The following is a 20,881-nucleotide window of genomic DNA, read 5'->3' as shown; positions in this document are numbered from 1 at the left end:
CAGGTTTCCTTGACTTCAAGATGCTTGAAAAACCAAGAGGATATGAAGATCTATCTCTGGAAAAACAAAAACAAAATTGCAGACACACTCAGCCAGATATCTGAGTTCTGTGAGACTCAGTAATGCAGAGATGGACAATCATATAGGGAAAAAATCCTGCTGAAGAGAGGACAATTGCCACAGAACTCAGTGTACCAAACATGCATATAAAGGACACACAGGGATTTTGAAAATGCTGCACATCCCTTAGTAGTCATCTACATAGGTAATACTGATGAACATTTTGTATTCAGACGCCAAAGTTAACTGATTTAAAAGTTGATTTACTTTTTATTAAGTTCTCTAGGGCTGCACAACTACTTGTATTTGATTTGTTTTGGTTTTTAGTTTGGGGACCTTTACTTTCCCAACATGATGTTCCTGCATTCATCAGTTCTTAAATTGAAGACCACGTAATTTACTTCTTAAAAATTAAAGTCTTAAATGTGAAACCAAGAAATGTAATCAAGCAGTAAAACATTCTCTGAATGTAGACCATGATCTCAAGTTCTTTGATTTTTTTTTTTCTCCCCAAGAATAGAAGTAGGCTTCTACATAGGAAAGCTACAGTATGTTACTATTTTAAATTAAAGGTTTAACATTATCAGAATGCAGTCCAAAGAATAAAAAATCAAGTTACATATTATATTCTAATTAATTAAATCTAGGATTATCTACTGAATTGCAATTTATTAAATATGTTATTTCCTTTTTAAATAAAACTGCTCAACAGGTAATCAGCAATGAATCATCTTGCAGCTATGCAACTTAAAAAAGATAATTACCAATTTTAAGTGCTGCCAGCTATAATAACTTTGTTTTAACGGGTATTTTTATTTGTTCTTTTCATGTAATGTGCTTTGCATCTCCAGGCAGTTTTCCTACATTTAGGTAAAATGTTTAGCAGGTTGTAATACTTTAATAACTTATGAAAAGGGTAAAATAAAATTTTCTTGAGTGGAACTTGGAATAATTTGAGGGACATTTTTATATACTTTTAAAAATCAGAATTTAATTGGGATGCCAGATTTATAGCAATTTGCATCTTTAATTTTCCAGATAATCTGGAGTTTAGCATTTGATAAATGATTTTTTAAAGCAGACATGAAGATTTTGTTAATTTATAATTTATTAATGTGTTATTACTATAATTAAAATGTTACAGAGAGTTTTAAATTCAGTCTTGTATAGAAAGAAATGTATTAAGCAAAATTCTGTGAATAAATATTCCCACAAAATACATCTGAATGGTTAAAAAGTACTGGAAGAAAGCTATCAGGGCTGCAACAATGAATGTCTTTTTCTTTTTTTTAGTATCAAAAATACCAATTCATAAATTTCATGTTTTCAACATAGGGAAAATGTTATCAGAGGACAATTTAAGCAGTGCACTTTACTTGGAATAATTAAGAGTTACACAGTACTGTTTCCTTATTTTAAGCTTTCTTTAATGTATTTAAGTATTTACTTTTCTTTTTTACTGCTGCTCTTATCCTTCTCGATTTTCTTCCCTTGTTCTGTTGCTTCTGTTTCATATTTTTTTTAAAGGACACGTACAGGAGCAACTGCTGCTACCCAGAAAAATTTGTGTATTATAAACAATTTTTTGGAAGAGTTTTTAATTGTTATTTGTGTGATTCTAGAGCAGATAACATTTTCCCTAAAGTTATGCTGTGAAATGCCTTTTGTTATGGTGCAGTTAAGGAATCCTAAACCTCCATTGTGACAAGCTGACAGCACAGTTTCATAGGTGCTTTTTTAACCAGTTGTGGAAATTATTCTTTCCTCAAGGAAAATATTCTCTTCTTAAATTTTTTGTGGTCATGAAATCTTAATATGAATGGATTTTAGTTCACATTTTCAGTTTTGTAAGCTCTCTCTCCCTCTCTTGCTCTCGCGTGCGTGCTCTTTCTCTGACACACATACACACACACACACACACACACACACACACACACAGCAAGAAAAACCTCTTAGAATGTGAATAATTTTTTTTTCTACCGGTATGTATGTTGTTATGGTAAGAATTACTTTGTATTCCATTCTTAAAGGAAAAGATTTACTGTAGCTATGGTAGTTAGCTATTGATATTTTCTTGGAAGTTGATTTTCTGATATAATTTACTCATTGACTTTTAAAGTTTATTGGCCTGAATTCCCTTGTCCTCCTTTATCCAGTACCATACTCTCACAGTCTTATTCATGTAGCCTTTGTTTGTCATAAGGTTCTATGCTGCAGCTCCTACAATAGAAGCTCCTGTGGTTGGAAAGAAAGTTCATTGTTTGCCAGTGTCAAGTGCTACTTGATTATTTGTTTAGAACAGTATTTACTTATTAATAAATTTGTTCATAATGATCCCTTTTTGTTAAAATTTACAAAAGGTAGCATTTTTTTTAACTTTAAATTCAGTCTCCATCAGTGACTTCTTAAAAAGAATTTAGAAATTGAAAAAATTTTAAAGCCCAAATGCTCCAGTTTTTATTTAAAGTCAAAATTGTTAATCTGGAAAATATTATAAGTAATATTGTGCATAATGTCACTTATAATATTTATAAATTTATATAAAGATACTGAGTAGTGTGAGTAGGACATAAAATCACATTAGATGTTTAAATGTGTAGCTGAAACTGCTCACAGCTGAATATTATGGAGACAAAATAAAGATTGAAACCCTAGTTATCAAGTTGGTTCTAGTTTTCTAGAAACTTTGTAAATACTTGTTTTTAAGTAAGATCACAGTTAGGTATATAGAAAGCAGTATACTCTGAAATTTCACTTTAGTGCCACTCTTTTCTTTATAATGGGTTTATTGCCAATTTTGACTCATGCTGATCTGATTTTCACCCCCCCAGAATGTATAAAAGAGTGTAAGGATGTATATGAGTACAATTATTCTGTCTTCTTTTGGCTCTTTCCCAGAGAAATAAACTAAGAATAATTTTAATCTGTATTTCAGATCTGGTCCTAAATCAGATGTAGATTGTGTTTTAAGAGTAATGTTTGTGATAGAAATATAGATAATGGTTTCTCTAACTCATTTTTTTGTAGTAGCCAAACAACTAAAAAGTCATGTTGTTAACTGTTGGATACTATGTAGGTTTTGATTGTTTCTTAGTGCAAGTTTTCTGTTTCTTTTGGATATTATACAATTATTTCAGTTTTCACCTACTAAACCGTGTACTGGAATGTAGCCCCGAAATGCCTGAGGGAGCATATTTGCAGTATGTATCTTGAGTTAATGAAAATACCAGATTTTTTTCAAAGTTTGCTTTCTAAATTTGGATTTAGTGGAGTTTAAAAGCAGTTGTTTAACATTATAGCAAGACACAAGGATATTCCTTTAGTTGAAAAAGGAATTTAATATAAATATTAATAATAATTTAATGTAAATATTACCTAATTTAATTTACTAACATAGAATTGAAGAAGGGAAATTACGTTTGAACAAAACATGAAACTTTTTTAAAATTCAAGAAAAATTGACTTAACCATTTGATTGACATCCATGTTATTATACATTGATATTAATAGTCATCTTACATTTCCACAGAGAAAGTTTCCAGATAAGTCAGATTATTAAGAATTTTATAAAACTGCATAGAGATACATATTGCTCTAAATACAGTACAACTTGTTAGTTGCAGGAAGCATTTTAGTTCATTTGGGCTGTTTTCTTGCATTCTGGTTTATCTTGAGGTTAACTCAGAACATATTGACAATGGGTGGTTAAATGTGACGTGTCCCTTGTTCATGTACAGATATTTTCTAAGTTTAAAAAAATAATGTAGCATGCCAGTATTTTGCCTTTGGCCCATTCCCCTTTATTTCTGAAGTACGTAACTTCTGATCTTTTTCTTTGCTATATTATGAGAAATATTACGGTAGTTATATCATCTGTGTTATTGTCCCCTTTTCTTCTCTACCCAGATTTTTTCATTCTGAAACTCAATTGCTACTTGATTTATATATATATGATATATATTGATATATATATATATGAAATTGCTACTTAGTGTAGTAGTGATCCTTATTCAGGAACAGCTGGTAAAAAAATTTTTTGTGATAATAGATAATACTCGGCTTCCCTGGTGGCTTAGCTGGTAAAGAATCTGCCTGCAATGTGGGAGACCTGGGTTCGATTCCTGGGTTGGGAAGATCCCCTGGAGAAGGGAATGGCTACCCACTCCACTATTCTGACCTGGAGAATTGCATGGACTGTATAGTCCATGGGATTGCAAAGAGTCAGACACAACTGAGCAACTTTCAGTAAACAATACTACAAATAAACCATATTCTATGAATGCTGTGCTTAAGCTAGGGATATTCTTTTCAAATCACAGAATTCCTGTATTGAATCAGAAATACCTTGTCTTTTAAGTTGTCTGATTCTCTATGGAAAGTAAAAGACATCAAAGAAAATCAGATTTGAACTAAACATTATTACTAAGGGGAATTGGCATATTTTCAGATATTTAAGCCATCATTAATTTTAGACCAATAGCTAATAAGATAAATTGTTGGTTGCTTGTTGGTTGCATGGCATAAACTCACATCCCAGAAAGAAACGAAATTTTAAAAAGTGATATTATATTATCTGTTAACCAACTTTGTGGTTCTTAACTCTGCTCTGGACTGTGTGGCATCTTCCAGGATTGTAAGTCTTATAATCAGAAGTGACTAATTTCTTCTGTTACTAGATTTTCATGACTTCCTTTTTCATTTAAAATGCTGAGATTGGTAAGTATTGATGATTTCTGTTTATAAACTTAAAAGAGTTCTCTGGGCAACCTGTTACCAGTGAATCTGGTGCCAGCATCTTGAAAAGGTTTTGCTGTTAGTCAAAAGCATTTTGAGCATCTGTGTGCATTTAATACAGTTAGCAGATCCTATAGAGAGATGCAAGAGATTTGGGGATTTGATGATGATATTGATCTCCATTACATTTTATTGCTTTGTAATGACTGTGTGAGTTTCCTTAATTGAAAATCATGATAATAATGAATTTTTACCTCTACTGCTCTAGAGGTTCATGGTTTCCTCAGCTCTTCTGTAATACTTTTTAATTTCCTCTATTAGAAAGGGTTTTCCTGGTATCAAAAGCATCAGTCACAAGAAATAGAGAAAATGTTTTGGGAACAACTTGTATGCTCTAAAGTAGAACAATTCATTATTAATATTTTAATAAATAAGACCTCCAAATGATCTCGCCAAATTATCCCACTATTTAGAAGTAGAAAATAAGAGAAGAATTCTTTCAGGGAACCTTGTCATATCCACCTTATGTCTAGAAGTTGACAGAACATTACAGTAAAACAGAATTATCTGAATTCTGAAAGGTTACCATGAATTAATTTATGTGATAGTTTTCTTTATTTTTGTATACTCATTGCCACAAAAATTGAATAAAAATATTAAAACTGCAGTAGCTTAAGAAACAGCTGCTTGTAGTGGTAGTGGACAAGGAGGCCTCTCCCTACTGTAACCACGAGGAAAGAGACGCACTGTGAAATTTCTAATGTAAAACCTATTTTGTAAATTTGTAATTGAAATGTGATTGGAGAGCTATTACATTTTAGGGAGGGATGATGGTCTGCCAGTGCACAATCATAACTTAAAATTTAGATTGTATTTTAGTGGCATTCCATTATGTTTTTAAAAGGAGAGTAATTAATCTTCTGAAGTGCAGTTTTCATGATGGAAGACGTATTGAGTTTTTTAGCATAGTGGTTAACAACATGGATTTTGGAGCCACAGTGCCTAGTTTTGCCATCTTCTTAATGTTGGCAATACACTTCTCTGTGCCTCGCTTTTGCCTATAAAAACAGGTAATGCTACTGCCTACCTCAGGGTTGTTGTGGGGATTAAATGGAAAGTACGTGTATGCACCAGACAGAGTAAGCACTTAATGATGTTAGTAGTTTTTGTAAATAAAAATATTTTTGCCCATCTGTGAATAAATTTTGTTACTATCTCCATTCATGAAGTATAGGAGTAATTCATAGACCTTGATTTAAGAAACCTAAGTGTAATAGAGGACAGGGTGGATTCTGATCTTCCCTCTTGCTGAAATCTGAAGATTATTTCAGCAGTTACATATTAAGCACTACTTGGTTCTGTGGACTGTTAGGGAACTAAGAATATAGAAATCAAGAATAACTGATCTCCAGGAATTTAATCTTTAGTATATGATGCAAATAAGTAAACATATAATAAGGAGTAAAGGCTCTTGTGGAGGTAGGGAGAAGGGTCATTAAGCTCAGACTAGGCAAGAGAATGACCTTAAGTCTTTAAGAAGAAATAGATCGTAGCTCTAGGGCATATGGATTAAAAGGAAATGTGAAGCAGGAGGTTGGGAAGAGTATTCTCAGGCAGAAAACACAGCACATAGAATCATAACCCTCTTGGACAGTTGCTGTGTCTAGAGAGGTAAGCAGGTAACAAATATCGAAGGGATGTATGTACCAAACTAAGATTGAAGGATTTTTAGCAGGAAAAACACAATCAGATTCACCCTTCAGATTAGAGAGGAGACTAGTGGCAGACATATTAGAAAATTTATAATAATTCAGACAAGATGATGAGCAAAACTAAAGCAATGACAATAGAGCAAAAATGGAAGAACTTAAAAGATGTAAAGAGTAGAATTAACTCATCCTGGTAGTCACTTAGATGTAAAAGATGACAGATAAGACCAAGACAACTCCCAGCTAGTACTTTTCCCACATCTTGAAGAGTGGAATCTTGAGGACAGAATATCTTTCCCTTGGGAAAGCAATTATGCTGAAGATCTGCTGGAGAACCAGAGATAAAGAGCACCAGTTCTGACCTGCAGGATCTTAAATCGAAGCAAAGTCTTGAGAGAACCAGACAGAAACAGCTGGGGTGTGTGTGTGTGTGTCTGTTTTTAGTGTTTAGGGGTCATCTAGAAAAAAATGTGGTCAACACTATTAGAAGTATATGGTAAGTGGGCTGCACTGAACTAGGTTATTGACATCTAGGTTGGGTGACCTGGACTCCTCCACCACTAATCTTCCCCTTAACCTCAGATACCTCTTGGAGTAGGGCCATGCTTTCCTAGGTGTGTGTAGTGAAATGCTGAGACGGACACTGAAGCCTTCTTGAAGTTTTCTCTTTGAGTCATTTGTTCTGTACCCTTTCTCTGTACCATTCTACCCTTGGAAGAAGAGTATTTTTAGAAATAGACAGGAAGGATGAATCCTGCCATCCTAATGGATGCTGCTGTTGGGATGAGTAGGTTAGGCTGTGCAAGAGGACCAGAAGAGGACCAGTTCCTGGAAGACACTGGATTGCTCCTGGCTGCATTTTTATCTCTGTTAGCAATTGTTAAAGTCTGTCACACAGTCCTTTATTTCTATGGTTCTTTCCATATAAACTTATGAATTCAGTGTTCATTATCTTATGAGATTTTAAAAAGTACGTGACACAAAAAATATCTTCCCAATGAAGTCAGTTTGAGATTTAAATGCTTTTGGAGTGTCTTGATCATTTTGTAGCTGGATAACTGAAAGCAGTTGTAATTGTACAGCATTAGCAATGTAAATTTGTATTTCAGAAAATCATCAAGTTATTGTATGTCATGAACTTTTCAAAGTTAATCATTAATAATTCAAATGTTATTAAATCTGTAAATGTTAAAAGGATTCATGTCCAAGTTTTCAGAGGATAGCCATCAATGAAGTTAAACGGTATATGGTTCAACCGTTGTTAGAATTCAAACACTGCAAAAGCTAAAGGCCTTGCTAGGGTATTTGAGTATCTAAACTATTATCACTTTAGTATATAATCAGTATAAAAACTACCAATGAAGTATTTTGCATTCTTTTTCAGTCTTTGAAATTGGGTATATCTTTTATATTTATAGCACATCTGTATTCAGAACTAGCCTTATTTTAAGTGCTCAAGAGCAACATGTGACCATTGGCTACTGTGTTAGACACACAGGTCCAGATGACTAGGAGGTGGTTTTTCTACTCTGTCCTTAACGTGAAAATATTTTTGAAAGCCTTATAATTCTGACTCTAGAGACCTGAGTTTCTCAAAGTTGATTTAGCTACTATGCATGAGCAGAGCTGGTCTTATTTTGTTACCAAATGGAAACAGAATATCCAGCTTTCTTTCTTTCTTTTTTTTTTTAGTGAAAAAGGCTAGAAATGTCTTAAAGGTTGATGGCCTAACGAGCCCTCTTTGTGTGCTCTCATAAATGTCACTTTTTTTTTTACCAATCAATTTTTTTAATTGAAGAATAATGACTTTACAGAATGTGGTGGTTTTCTATCATCATCAACAAGAATCAGCCATAGGTACACCCATGTCCTCTCCCTCCCATCTCCCTCCCCATCCCACCTTCTGGATTGTCACAGGGCCCCTATTTGAGTTCCCTGAGTCATACAGCAAATTCCCATTGGCTATCTGTTTTCCATATGGTATTGTAAGTTTCCATGTTACTCTCTTCATACTCTCACCCCGTGTCCATAAGTCTGTTCTCTGTGTCTGTTTCTCCATTGCTGTCCTGAAAATAAGTTCACCAGTCCCATCTTTCTAGATTCCATATATATGCATCAGTATATGATATTTATATTTCTCTTTCTGACTTACTTCACTCCGTATAATAGGATCTAGGTCCATCCACCTCATTAGAACTGACTCAAATGCATTCTTTTTTATGCTTGCGTAGTATTCCATTGTATATATGTACTACAGCTTCTTTATCCATTTATCTGTCTGTGGACATCCAGGTTACTTCCATGTTCTAGCTGTTGTAAATAGTGCTGCAGTGAATATTGGGGTACATGAGTCTTTTTCAGTTTTGGCTTTCTTGGGGTATATGCACACACAGGCTCTGAATAACTGGTCCAATTGATAGACAGGAATGAGTGTCTGGTGTTTTAGCCAAATGACCAATAGGAATTGTGAGTAGTGCTGATGAATAGCACTTGTCCGAGTTGTCCCCTGTGTCGAGTTCTGCGGGGACAGTTTTGTGAGTTTCTGGCCTTCTTAGCCAGTAGTTGACTTTTTACCACATCCATGCTTAAACTTCTAAGCTTGTTCACCTGATTCTCATTCACAAAACTGAATCTTCAAAATCCAGCTTGAGAGTCACCAATAGTTAATTCTAAGCTCTCTTCAATAACATATTCTCCAGTTGGTGTGGGGATTCTATGCTCTTAGTGAGCTGTTGTGCTTCCCCGGTGGCTCAGCAGTAAAGAATCTGCCTGCAGTACAGGAGACACGGGTTCAATCCATGGGTCAGGAAGATCCCCTGGAGAAGGGCATGGTAACCCACTCCAGTATTCTTACTTGGAAAATCCCATGAACAGAGGAGCCTGGCTGGCTACAGTCCATAGGGTCGCACAGAGTCGGACACAACCAGAGCGACTTAGCACACACAGCCCAGCATAGTGAGCTGTTGAAAGGAGTCAGAGGGTGGGATTGTGAGGGAGCTTGTCTACAAGGATGGACCGAATCCAGGGAAGACACATTACACTCTTCTGCTTCAAGATCCCCATAAGCCAGTGATTCTCAATACTTGACTAAACATGAGATCAACTCAGAAGGTAGGAAGGGAAGGCGGAGGCGGCTCTTCAAAGATCCCACTGCAAAGATTCTTGAGTTGATTGTTCTGGTGTGATACTGTTGCGTAGCCAGGGTACACCCCTTATCTAGGATTTTCTCCCACCCGCAAAATAAGGGGTCAGCCCTTGAGGAGGAGAATGCCTAGCATATTGCAGACCTCTGCAACTAAGCTGTAGCTTCATCCCCTCCAATTCTTTTTCCTGCTTGACTGAACTCTTGACTCTTTAAACTAGAAAGCTGCTCCTTTATCATGCATTCTTCACAACTCTGTGGTTCATAAAATAAACTACCTTTTTCAGCAAGGCTCACATCCTTGATTTGCACAGCAGAGTTTCTGGATTCTTGAAAGCCTTTTCTGCCTCCAGGACATGGCTGTGACAGATCAAAACAAGCTCTTGTCTTTTCTTTTGGCTCTTACGAAGTCCACTTTGACTTTCGAAATTGAGCAACAATGTCTTTGTTTTAATCCTTATTGTCTCTCCCTACTGAAGCAGCAGCTGCCAGTGAGTCACTAAGTTGCCATAAGCAACCGGGAATGCAAGGAATGAAAAATGTAGCAGTTAATAATTCAAAAATAGCATTTTATTACACTCACGTCAATCACTGGAAAGTCACTGTGGTAACTGTGTGGGCATATGAGTAGCTATAGTCTTGTATAGCCTTCATTCTTAATGTTGGTAATCGTCAGTCTTCTCACCATGAAGAAGAATGTGTGGGAGTAAATTGAATGCAGGGTAAGTTGAAGTGGTTCATTCATTTAGCACATATTTAGTGAATTTGATAGATACAAGATACTATGCATGTACTGAAATATTTCCTGCCCTTAGGCAGCTATATGGTTCTGTATTCCTGTTAGAAGTTGGTAATCAGCTTTGGTGTAGCAGATACATGACTATAACATGGATGCTTAAAACCTAGTTCTTTTTCTTTGCAGTTTTATGAAGCAAGTGTAAGTTTAAGGTGTACAGCATGATAATTTGACTTATATGCATCACAAAATGACTACCATAGTAAGCTCATTAAGTATTTATCACTCATGCAGATACAAAATTAAAAGGAAAAAAATTGTGATGAGAACTCTTAGGATTTACTCTTTCCTATATAATACATCAATATTAATTATATTTTTCATGTTGTATATAACACCCCTAATACCTATTAGTCTTATGACTGGAAGTTTCTAACTTGGTTCTTGAATAAGCATTTTTGTCAGATCTTTCACAGCATGAGATTATTAAAGTAATTAGAAAACACTTGTGCATCTGCTGGCAGTTTTGTACCTCGTGCCTGACCGTGTGTGTGTCAGTGCTGCTAAAACAAAAGTGAAAACATGAAAGTGCTATAAGCTCTGTTTGCAGTAAAGACAACCACATAGATTTGTTAACTCATTTCCATTTTTAGACATCTGTTTCCTCGAACGAGGACGGTGTTATAGTTCTAATCCATTTTTTTCTCCTCACCTTATTAAAGCAGCTAATGTAATGTTACATAGTAACATGTTTTGTACAATCTGATGAGTTTGGACACACACACACCTGTGAAACCATCACTAAACCAACATGAATATATTTCCATCCCCCTCAAGAGTCTCCCTCCTCAAGCCCTTTTACAGTCGGTTTCCCCCATCCACGCTTGGGCCTGCACAGCCGTTAATCTACTCGGTGCTGCTATAGATCAGACAGAAACGTCCAGCATGGGCTTCGTTGGCATCAGGCTTGCTTGGCTTAGCATGTTCGTGAGAGGCATCAGTGTTGTTACTTGAATCAGTTCGTTCTTATTGCTGAGTATTCTATTATATGAATATGACTATCTTGGTAGTGTGTTATCCATTCTCCTATTGATGAGAGCTATTTCTAGTTTGGGGCTATTATGAATAAAGTGGCTATGAACATTTATATATAAATCTTTATGTGGACATGTGATTTAGTTTCTCTAACAAATACCTAGGAGTGGATTTACTGAGTTGAATGCTAAAGATTTAACTTCGTAAGATACCACCAAACCATTTCCGGAGTCGGCTGTACCATTTTACATTTCCTCCAGTAACGTGAGGGTTTATCATGTCGTTGTCAGCACATGTATTTGTCAGTCTTTTGAATTGAGACCATTCTAGTGGATATGTTGTGGTATCTTGTAGCTTAGTTTGAACTGACCCAACCACTAATCATGTTAAGCATCTTTTTATGTGCTCATTTGCCCCTCTTACATTTTTTTGGTGAAAGGTCTGCTCAAATATTTATCCTGTTTCAATAGTTTTGTTGAAGTATAATTTACAGAACCATAAAAATCTAACCCTTTGAAGTGTACGAGTCCATGGCTTTTTAGTATATCTACAAAGTTGTACAATCCTCATCATACCTAATTCTGTAATATTTTCATCACCATAAAGAAAACTTTATACCGATAAGCAATCACTCCTCGTTTCTCCCTCCTCCAGCAGTTAAGCAACCACTAATATATTCTGTCTCCATCATTTCCCTTTCTAGCTTTTTCATATAAAAGGGGAATCATACAAAATACAGTCTTTTGCACCTAGCTTCTTCCACCTAACATGTTCTGGGGTTCACGCACATTTAGCAGGTGTGAGTAACTGCCTAATTTTGCTGAATAGTGTTCTACTGTATGTATATACCGCATTTGTTCATTTACTAATTGATAAAATTTGGATTGCTCCCACTCCTTTGGCTGTTATGAATAATGCTGTTAGAAACATTCGCCTTCAGGTCTTTGCGTGAACATACATTTTTCGTTTGTCTTAGATAAGTACTTAGAAGTAAAATTGCGGGATTAGATGCATACGGCCTTCTATCCCATCCATCCTGAGATATGTTGGAGGCTTACTGTTATCTCATCCCCATATCACCATGTGAAGTTTCTGCTGTTCTGTTCACCTGTTGCTTGCCACAGCCAGTATCTCATCATCAGGTTAGCTGGAATGTTGGCCTTCTCTGGTTGCCCCCAAGATGATACTGTTTCAGCAGCACTCCTGAGCAGGAGTTTTCTCAGCATGATTTTTCCCCAAATCAGTTCAGTGCCCTCCAGGAGATGCAGCCTGCTCCACTCTGGTAGCACTACAATGCCAGCAACTTGGGAGATTTCTGGGGGCAGGTGGAGCTCCCACAGGCTGAAGTGCTGGGCTCCCACTGATTTTGCCAAGATTCAATAGGTTTTCTTAAGTAAACGTCGCTGTTTGTTGCATGCGTTGGGTCAGATTCCAATTTTGAAATGACTCTTTTGATAGTTTTGTCAAGTTTTATTATTTTGTGGAGACAAAGTATGCTGTACTCGTGACACACTTATTCCTGAGGTCTTACAGGGCTGCTTATTTTAAATTGTGAAAGTGTTAAGTTGCTCTGTCGTGTCTGACTCTGCGATCCCCTGGACGATAACCCTCTGGTTCCTCTGTCCATGGGATTTTCCAGGCAAGAATTCTGTAGTGGGTTGCCATTCCCTTCTCCAGGAGATCTTCCCAACCCAGGGATTGAACCTGGGTCTCCTGCATTGCAGGCAGATTCTTTATCATCTGAGCCACGAAGAGATTATTTTTAAATTGGGTCATGCATAATCTTCTTATTGAGTTGTCAAAGTTCTTTATATGTTCTGTATACAAGACTTTAATCAGATATATGATTTGCAAATACTTTCAGTCTGTGGCTTGGCTTATTGTCTTAACAGTATCTTTGAAAGAGCAACAGTTTTCAGTTTTGATTGAAGTTCAATTTATTTTTTTCCTGTTCATGCTTTTTGTGTCCTAAGAAATCTTTGCTTAATACAAAGCCACAGAAGTTTTCCATTTAGATCTATGATACAGTTTGAAATGATTTTTGTATATGTTGTGAAAGTAGGTATTGAGGTTTATATTTATCCAGAGGACTCTCCAGCTTATTTTTGTTGATTCTCCTTTCCCTGTGGAATTAACTTTCCATTTTGTTGAAAATCAAATGGTATGTGTGGATCTATTTCTGGAGTCTTCTGTTGCATTGAACTATATGTCTTTACTTACGCCATTATTATACTGTCTTGATTATTACAGATTTATGTAAGTCTTATATCACTGCCTTCAGCTTTGAAAAAAATTTTGCTAGTCATAGAATTCTACATTGTCCTTTTTTGTTTTGTTTTCTGGGACTTCCTGGTGGCTCAGATGGTAAAGTGTCTACAATGCGGGAGACCCGGGTTTTGTTTTCCTTCAGTACTTAAAGATACTGCTTCATTACCTTCTGTCTTACATAGCTCAGGCAAGAAGTTTGCATCATTCTTTTTAAAATTTTTTTTTAATTGAGCCATAATTTGTATACCATTAAATTCACCATTTTGAAGTATACTATTACATGTTTTTGGTATATTCACAAGGTTATGCGACCACCACGACTGTCTAATTTCAGAACGTTTGCATGACTTCAAAAGCAAACCCCATGCCCATTGTAGTCATACCTCATTGTTCCCTTACCCCTGCTCTCTGTGGAGCTGCCTGTTCTGGACATTTCATTAAATGGAGTCATAGAATATGTGTTCTTTGGTTCTTTCACTTAGTATGGTGTTCTCAAAGTTCATTCTGCTGTGACATATGGCAGTACTTTTCTTTTTATGGTTGAATACTATTCTGTTGGGCTTCCCTGGTGGCTCAGAGGTTAAAGCGTCCGCCTGCAACGCGGGAGACCTGGGTTCGATCCCTGGGTCGGGAAGATCCCCTGGAGAAGGAAGTGGCAACCCACTCCAGTATTCTTGCCTGGCGAACCCCATGGACGGAGGAGCCTGACGGAGGACCTACAGTCCACTGGGTCACAAAGAGTCGGACACGACTGAGCGACTTCACTTCACTTTGCTATTCTGTTCTATGAATATACCACATGTTTTTTTGGTGGACATTGGATTGTTTGCGTTTCTCACTATTTTGAATAGTGTCACCGCAAGCATTCATGTACAAGTCTTTTTGTAAAAGCCTGTTTTTAATTATCTTTGGTATGTACCTTGTAGAATTGCTGGGTTGCGTGTCAACATATGGCAATTCTGTGATTAACTCACTGTCAGCTACCAAACTTTTTCCAAAATGGCTGTGTCATTTTACATTCCCACCAAAAATGTATAGAGTTTCCAATTTCTTCACGTCCTCACCAACACCTGTTATTGTTCATCTTTATTAATATAGCCATCCCTAATGACTTTGCAAAGTGGTATTTCACTGTGGCTTTGATTTGCATTTCCATATCTGTGTTCATCATCTTTTCATGTGCTTATTGGCCATTTGTATTAATGTATCTTCTTTGGAGAAATGTCTTCAGATCCTTTCCCCGTCTTTAAATTATGTCTTTTTATTGTTGAGTTTCAAGAATTCTTTTTAATATGTTCTGGCCTAGACCCTTATCAGATATATGATTTGTAAAGCTTTGAATATTTTCTCCCATGTTTTGAGTTGTCTTTTCACTTTTTTTGATAGTGACTTTTGTAGCACAAAAAATTTTAATTTTGATGAAGTTCAGTTTTGTCTTTTTCTTTGGCTTGTGCGTAGGTGTCATCTGTGAAACTGTTACCTAATCTAAAGTTAGAAAGATTTACACCTCTGTTTTCTTCTAAGAATTTTACAGTTTTAGCCCTTACATTCAGGTCTTTGATCCATTTGGAGTTAACTTTTATGTAGACCAGGAGGTGCCAGGGTCCACGTGCATTCTTTTGTGTGTATGTATCCAGTTGTTCCAGCACTATTTATTTGAAAGACTATGCTTTCCTCCATCTTTCTTTTTTTGAAAATCAAGTGACTGTCAATATATGGAGTAATTTCTCTGTTTTATTCCATTGATCTATGTCTATCCTTGTGCCAGTATCACACAGTCCTGATGACTATATGTTTGTAATATGTTTTGAAATTGGGAATTGTTCTTGGTTAAGAAATGTTGGAAGTTTTCCCTGGCAATTGACTTAAAGATAAGGTGATACCAGTTTGTAAGTATTGGCATAGCTTTACGTTCTTGCACACAGTAAATGATGCTGTAATCCAAATGATAGGAAGATCCTTAATTGGGCATTCTTCCACAATTGAAATTGACGAATCTTTGCTTGATAGGATTTTCATAAATATTGTACTGTACCTTGTCTAGCAAGGTGAGACCTCAAACCGTGTTGAGAATTGCTAGTGTTTGAATTCTTAGCTGACAGTCAATTCAGAACAGCTTGTAAAAAATCTTCCTTTGGAGCTTTCCTGAGAGTTCCACTTTTGCAGAATCTGTAGCCACTGGAGAAGTGGAGTTTCCCTGAATGTAGCCACCTTCCTCTCTCCTGGGTTCCATCTCTTGTGGGTCGTAGAGGCCCTGGAGGAGTCAAAGGGCCTCACCACTCCAGAGTAAGGTGAGGCCGGGCTGGAGGACCTTTGAAGAGAAGACTTGCCCAGCTCCCTGTCCCGCCCAGACCCTAAAGTAACCCAACATGACCTCCACATGAGGGAGCATGGAACATTGACTTGCGACACTTACCGGAATCCCTAGGGTGTTGTCTCCTAACTTACTGACCCAGAGGTGCTTGCTGCCATTCTGGGAAACCAGCTTGCCGACATTGCTCCCTCCCAGATGCTTTGTGTGGAGGAGTATTTCTCAGACATCTACAACTTTTATTGTAAAAGTCTGGGGAGTAGGCACTTCTTTAAAGTTGCTGGAGTGAAATACCAAGAAGGCCTGGTGGTTGTGAAGGTCTTTGCAGTTCAGGATCCCACGTTGCCTCTAACCAGCTCTAACAAGAGCTTGAGGAACTGAAAATCTGGCTTCGTTCTGCACAGAACTGTCTTTCTAGAAAGCAGCAGAAAAAGCATCTGAGAAGGCAGCCATGCTCTTCAAGCAGTATGTGGAAGACGACCTCTATGATCGCATCAACACTCGTCCGTTCTTAAATAACATTGAGAACAGGCGGGTGCTGATACGATCATAGAGGGAGTCTGGATCCTCACAGCTGTGGACGAAGCACGCAAATCTGGAGTCGGTCATGGGGACGTCAGGACGGAGAACGTGATGGGTCCTTCTCACTGGTTTTGCCAGTTTTAAATCCACTTACCTTTCAGAGGACAACCCAGCAGATGTCAACAGTTTTTTTTTGATACTTTACAGAGGAGAACTTGTTACATTGCTTAACCCACTATGATGCTACTATTGTTAGACTAGCCTATGCTGGTTAGAGCTTGTGTGTGTGTGCTCAGTAGCTTCAGTCGTGTCCAGCTCTTTGCAATCATATGGACTGTAGCCCACCAGACTCCTCTGTCCATGGAATTCTCCAGGTAAGAATACTAGAGTGGGTTGCCATGCCCTCCTCCAGAGGATCTTCCCAACCCAGCAATTGAACCCATGTCTCTTGCATTGCAGGCAGATTCTTTACCCACTGAGCTACCTTATTGTCTGTGTAATAACAATGCATATTTTTGAAGTTAGTGATTATAATATCCCTTATTTTTCTCATATCTTTGAGAATTCCAAGGGTGACTTTGTCCCTTTAACTATTTGTGTGCACTTTAATAATATTTATAGCTGATCTGTTGCTGGGACTCAAGCTTTGTGGGTACCTTCATTCTTGAAGTGACCAGAATTAAAGGAAAAGTATATAATACAGAATCTATGGTTTTACTAAGTGTATAATTTGGAGTAAGACATAACTCATTTGTGTGAATATCAGTGTATAAGTCTATTGCTGTTGACAAAAATAATATTGCTGGTAGTTTGACATTGAAAGAAACTAGCCTCATACGTTACTGAATTTTAAGGTCCTTTAGCTACTATGATGCTTAGGATATGTGGCTTCTTTGTGATGAGGTAGGTGTGTTATGTGACACACCCACCTGTTTTATTTGTAATTCTTACTCAAAATCAGTTGATACAGATTCATATTTTTAGCTTCCCAAATTAATTTGAATGCTTAATTCTGCATTAAAATTTCATTGAAATATTTACATTATTTCTATAATGTAATTTGTTGGGAATCGCAGATTCTGAAGTCTGTAAATAGTGCATATATGTGGTGATATTGTCACCTTTTTTGAAAGATACTGGCTTATTCATTATTGTAGGATTTACTTGTCATCATTTTAATGGAGTATGAAAAATGCTCTTTGAACTGTGTCTTTATGCTAGGCACATCCACAGAGTGGTTGATGGTTGACTTTCTTAAAAATACATATTTATATTAAAAAAAAAACTTACTCTGAAGATATAATTGGAAAAGTTATATTGTTAAAATGGTCATACTGCCCAAAGCAATCTCAGATATGTAATCCCTATCAAATCACCCATGTTATTTTTCACAGAACTAGGACAAGTAATCCTTATATGGAACCATAAAAGACCCAGAATTGCCAAAGAAATCCTGAGGAAAAAGAACAAAGCTCAAGACATATCCCTCAGACTTAAGAAAATACTACACAGTTACAGTAATCAAAATAGCATGGTATAAAAACAGACATGGATTAATAGAGTAGAATAGAGAACTCAGAAATAAACCCACACACCCAAGGTCAATTAATTTTTGACAAAGGCAAGAATATACAATGGAGAAAAGACAGTCTCATCAGCAAGTGGTGCTGGGAAAGCTGGAGAGCCACATGTAAATCGATGAAGCTAGAAGACTCCCTCACACCCTCAAAAACAATCTCAAAATGGCTTAAAGACTTAAATGTAATTCACAAAGCTCCTAGAAGAGAACATAGGCAAAACATTCTCTGGAATAAATAGTAGCAATGTTTTCTTAGATCAGTCTCCCAAGACAATAGAAACAAAAGCAAGCAAAGAAAAAAAAAGGGGGGGGGGGTGGCTAATCAAACTTACAGTCTTCCTTTGCACAGCAAAAGAAATAAAATGAAAAGACAACCGATCAGATCAGATCAGATAAGTCGCTCAGTCGTGTCCGACTCTTCGACCCCATGAATCGCAGCACGCCAGGCCTCCCTGTCCATCACCAACTCCCGGAGTTCACTCAGACTCATATCCATCGAGTCAGTGATGCCATCCAGCCATCTCATCCTCTGTCGTCCCCTTCTCCTGCCCCCAATCCCTCCCAGCATCAGAGTCGTTTCCAGTGAGTCAACTCTTCGCATGAGGTGGCCAAAGTACTGGAGTTTCAGCTTGAGCATCAGTCCTCCCAAAGAAATCCCAGGGCTGATCTCCTTCAGAATGGATTGGTTGGATCTCCTTGCAGTCCAAGGGACTCTGAAGAGTCTTCTCCAACACCACAGTTCAAAAGCATCAATTCTTCGGCACTCAGTTTTCTTCACAGTCCAACTCTCACATCCATACATGACCACAGGAAAAACCATAGCCTGGACTAGACGAACCTTTGTTGGCAAAGTAATGTCTCTGCTTTTGAACATGCTATCTAGGTTGATCATAACTTTCCTTCCAAGGAGTAAGCGTCTTTTAATTTCATGGCTGCAGTCACCATCTGCAGTGATTTTGGAGCTCCCCAAAATAAAGTCTGACACTGTTTCCACTGTTTCCCCATCTATTTCCCATGAAGTCGTGGGACCAGATGCCATGATCTTCGTTTTCTGAATGTTGAGCTTCAAGCCAACTTTTTCGCTCTCCACTTTCACTTTCATCAAGAGGCTTTTGAGTTCCTCTTCACTTTCTGCCATAAGGGTGGTGTCATCTGCATATCTGAGGTTATTGATATTTCTCCTGGCAATCTTGATTCCAGTTTGTGCTTCTTCCAGTCCAGCGTTTCTCATAATGTACTCTGCATAGAAGTTAAATAAACAGGGTGACAATATACAGCCTTGACGAACTCCTTTTCCTATTTGGAACCAGTCTGTTGTTCCATGTCCAGTTCTAACTGTTGCTTCCTGACCTGCATACAAATTTCTCAAGAAGCAGGTCAGGTGGTCTGGTATTCCCATCTCTTTCAGAATTTTCCACAGTTTATTGTGATCCACACAGTCAAAGGCTTTGGCATAGTCAATAAAGCAGAAATAGATGTTTTTCTGGAACTCTCTTACTTTTTCTATGATCCAGCAGATGTTGGCAATTTGAGACAATTGCCAAAGTAGTATGTAAAACCACTGTTAATAGCTGGTGAATACATCACTTACTGTCCACGGTTGTTCTGTATCCTCTTCCCTGTTTAATTTTCTTTGTTAAGATGCTGTGTGAAAGCAGTTGACTTATCCACCAGTATCTCTTGAGATTATAAATTGAAAAGAAGGTAACTGAAGAATATAATTTAGTATATAGTGAAACTGTGGTGTCATCTCATTCCTGGGCATAGGTTAGCCACACATGATAATGGTAAAAATAAGACTCTTATTTAAGCTATTGACATCAGCCCTTTGATAGTTGTTTTATCCAGCCGGCAGCCCACCAGGCTCCCCCGTCCCTGGGATTCTCCAGGCAAGAACACTGGAGTGGGTTGCCATTTCCTTCTGCAATGCATGAAAGTGAAAGTGAAGTTGCTCAGTCGTGTCTGACGCTTAGTGACCCCATGGACTGCAGCCCACCAGGCTCCTCTGTCCATGGGACTTTCCAGGCAAGAGTACTGGAGTGGGGTGCCATTGCCTTCTCTGTTTGTGTAATGAGCTTATGCTAATAAAGGCCATATCTCGTATTTTGTAGCACTCGCTGTCAGCCACCCACCATGCTAAGTACAGATATCTCATTTAATCTGTACAACAGCCTTTCAGAAAGGAATTTTCAGCCTTGTCTTCACTGACGGGAAACTTGAAGAAGCTAGTGATTTGACCAAGGGAAAACCACTGGTAGTTGACTGAACCAAAATTGTGAGTATGAATATCAGAGTTCCTGGCTCCAGAAATTTGATAGTGTACCACTAGAAGTTTATAGAGAGGATGTAAAAGCAGAGCTTGATAAGATGTTAGTCTAGGATTTCCTAGTATCAGAAATAGCAAACCCTTTTTGTCTCAACATAGCTGATCACTGAAGCTATCTTACGGTAAGTAGGTTGCTTGGTTAGTCATGGAATGCCTCAGTAGAGGTTAAAACAGAGAGGACAGATATGTAAGAACTTTGGGGATCCTCTGTCTCCAAAGGCAGTTTGAGTGGAAACCTCAAAGTCCAGATAAGGGGGAGTAGGACTTAAGTTGTAGGGCTAAATGTTGACACATTTATTTAGGCTCTTAATTTGTAGTTGAGCATAAGTCCCCCTCTTAAACCTCACCTGAGTGTGCCTGGGAGCTTTTAACACCTCATATTTGAAACACAGTGCTTTAACTATGTAACCAAATTCTATCTTTTCAACCACATATACGATTTTTTCCATGTACCTTAGT

At 37.4% G+C, this 20,881-nt stretch overlaps 1 protein-coding gene across 1 annotated transcript in view; it reads left to right on the top strand.

Moving 5' to 3' along the window:
* The window catches only part of ZNRF2 (zinc and ring finger 2), a 96,507-nt gene extending 90,522 nt beyond the window's left edge, over nucleotides 1–5,985 (top strand). The window contains exon 5 of the mRNA XM_019958817.2: nucleotides 4–5,985. The gene's annotated coding sequence lies outside the window, so the exon portion shown is untranslated. The remainder of the gene's footprint in view (nucleotides 1–3) is intronic.
* Nucleotides 5,986–20,881: the final 14,896 nt, after the last annotated feature.

Source organism: Bos indicus, chromosome 4 (assembly GCF_029378745.1).
Source record: "Bos indicus isolate NIAB-ARS_2022 breed Sahiwal x Tharparkar chromosome 4, NIAB-ARS_B.indTharparkar_mat_pri_1.0, whole genome shotgun sequence".
Classification (NCBI taxonomy): domain Eukaryota; kingdom Metazoa; phylum Chordata; class Mammalia; order Artiodactyla; family Bovidae; genus Bos; species Bos indicus.
The sequence above is the reverse complement of the archived record's forward strand: the minus strand, read 5'-3'. Positions and strand labels throughout refer to the sequence as shown.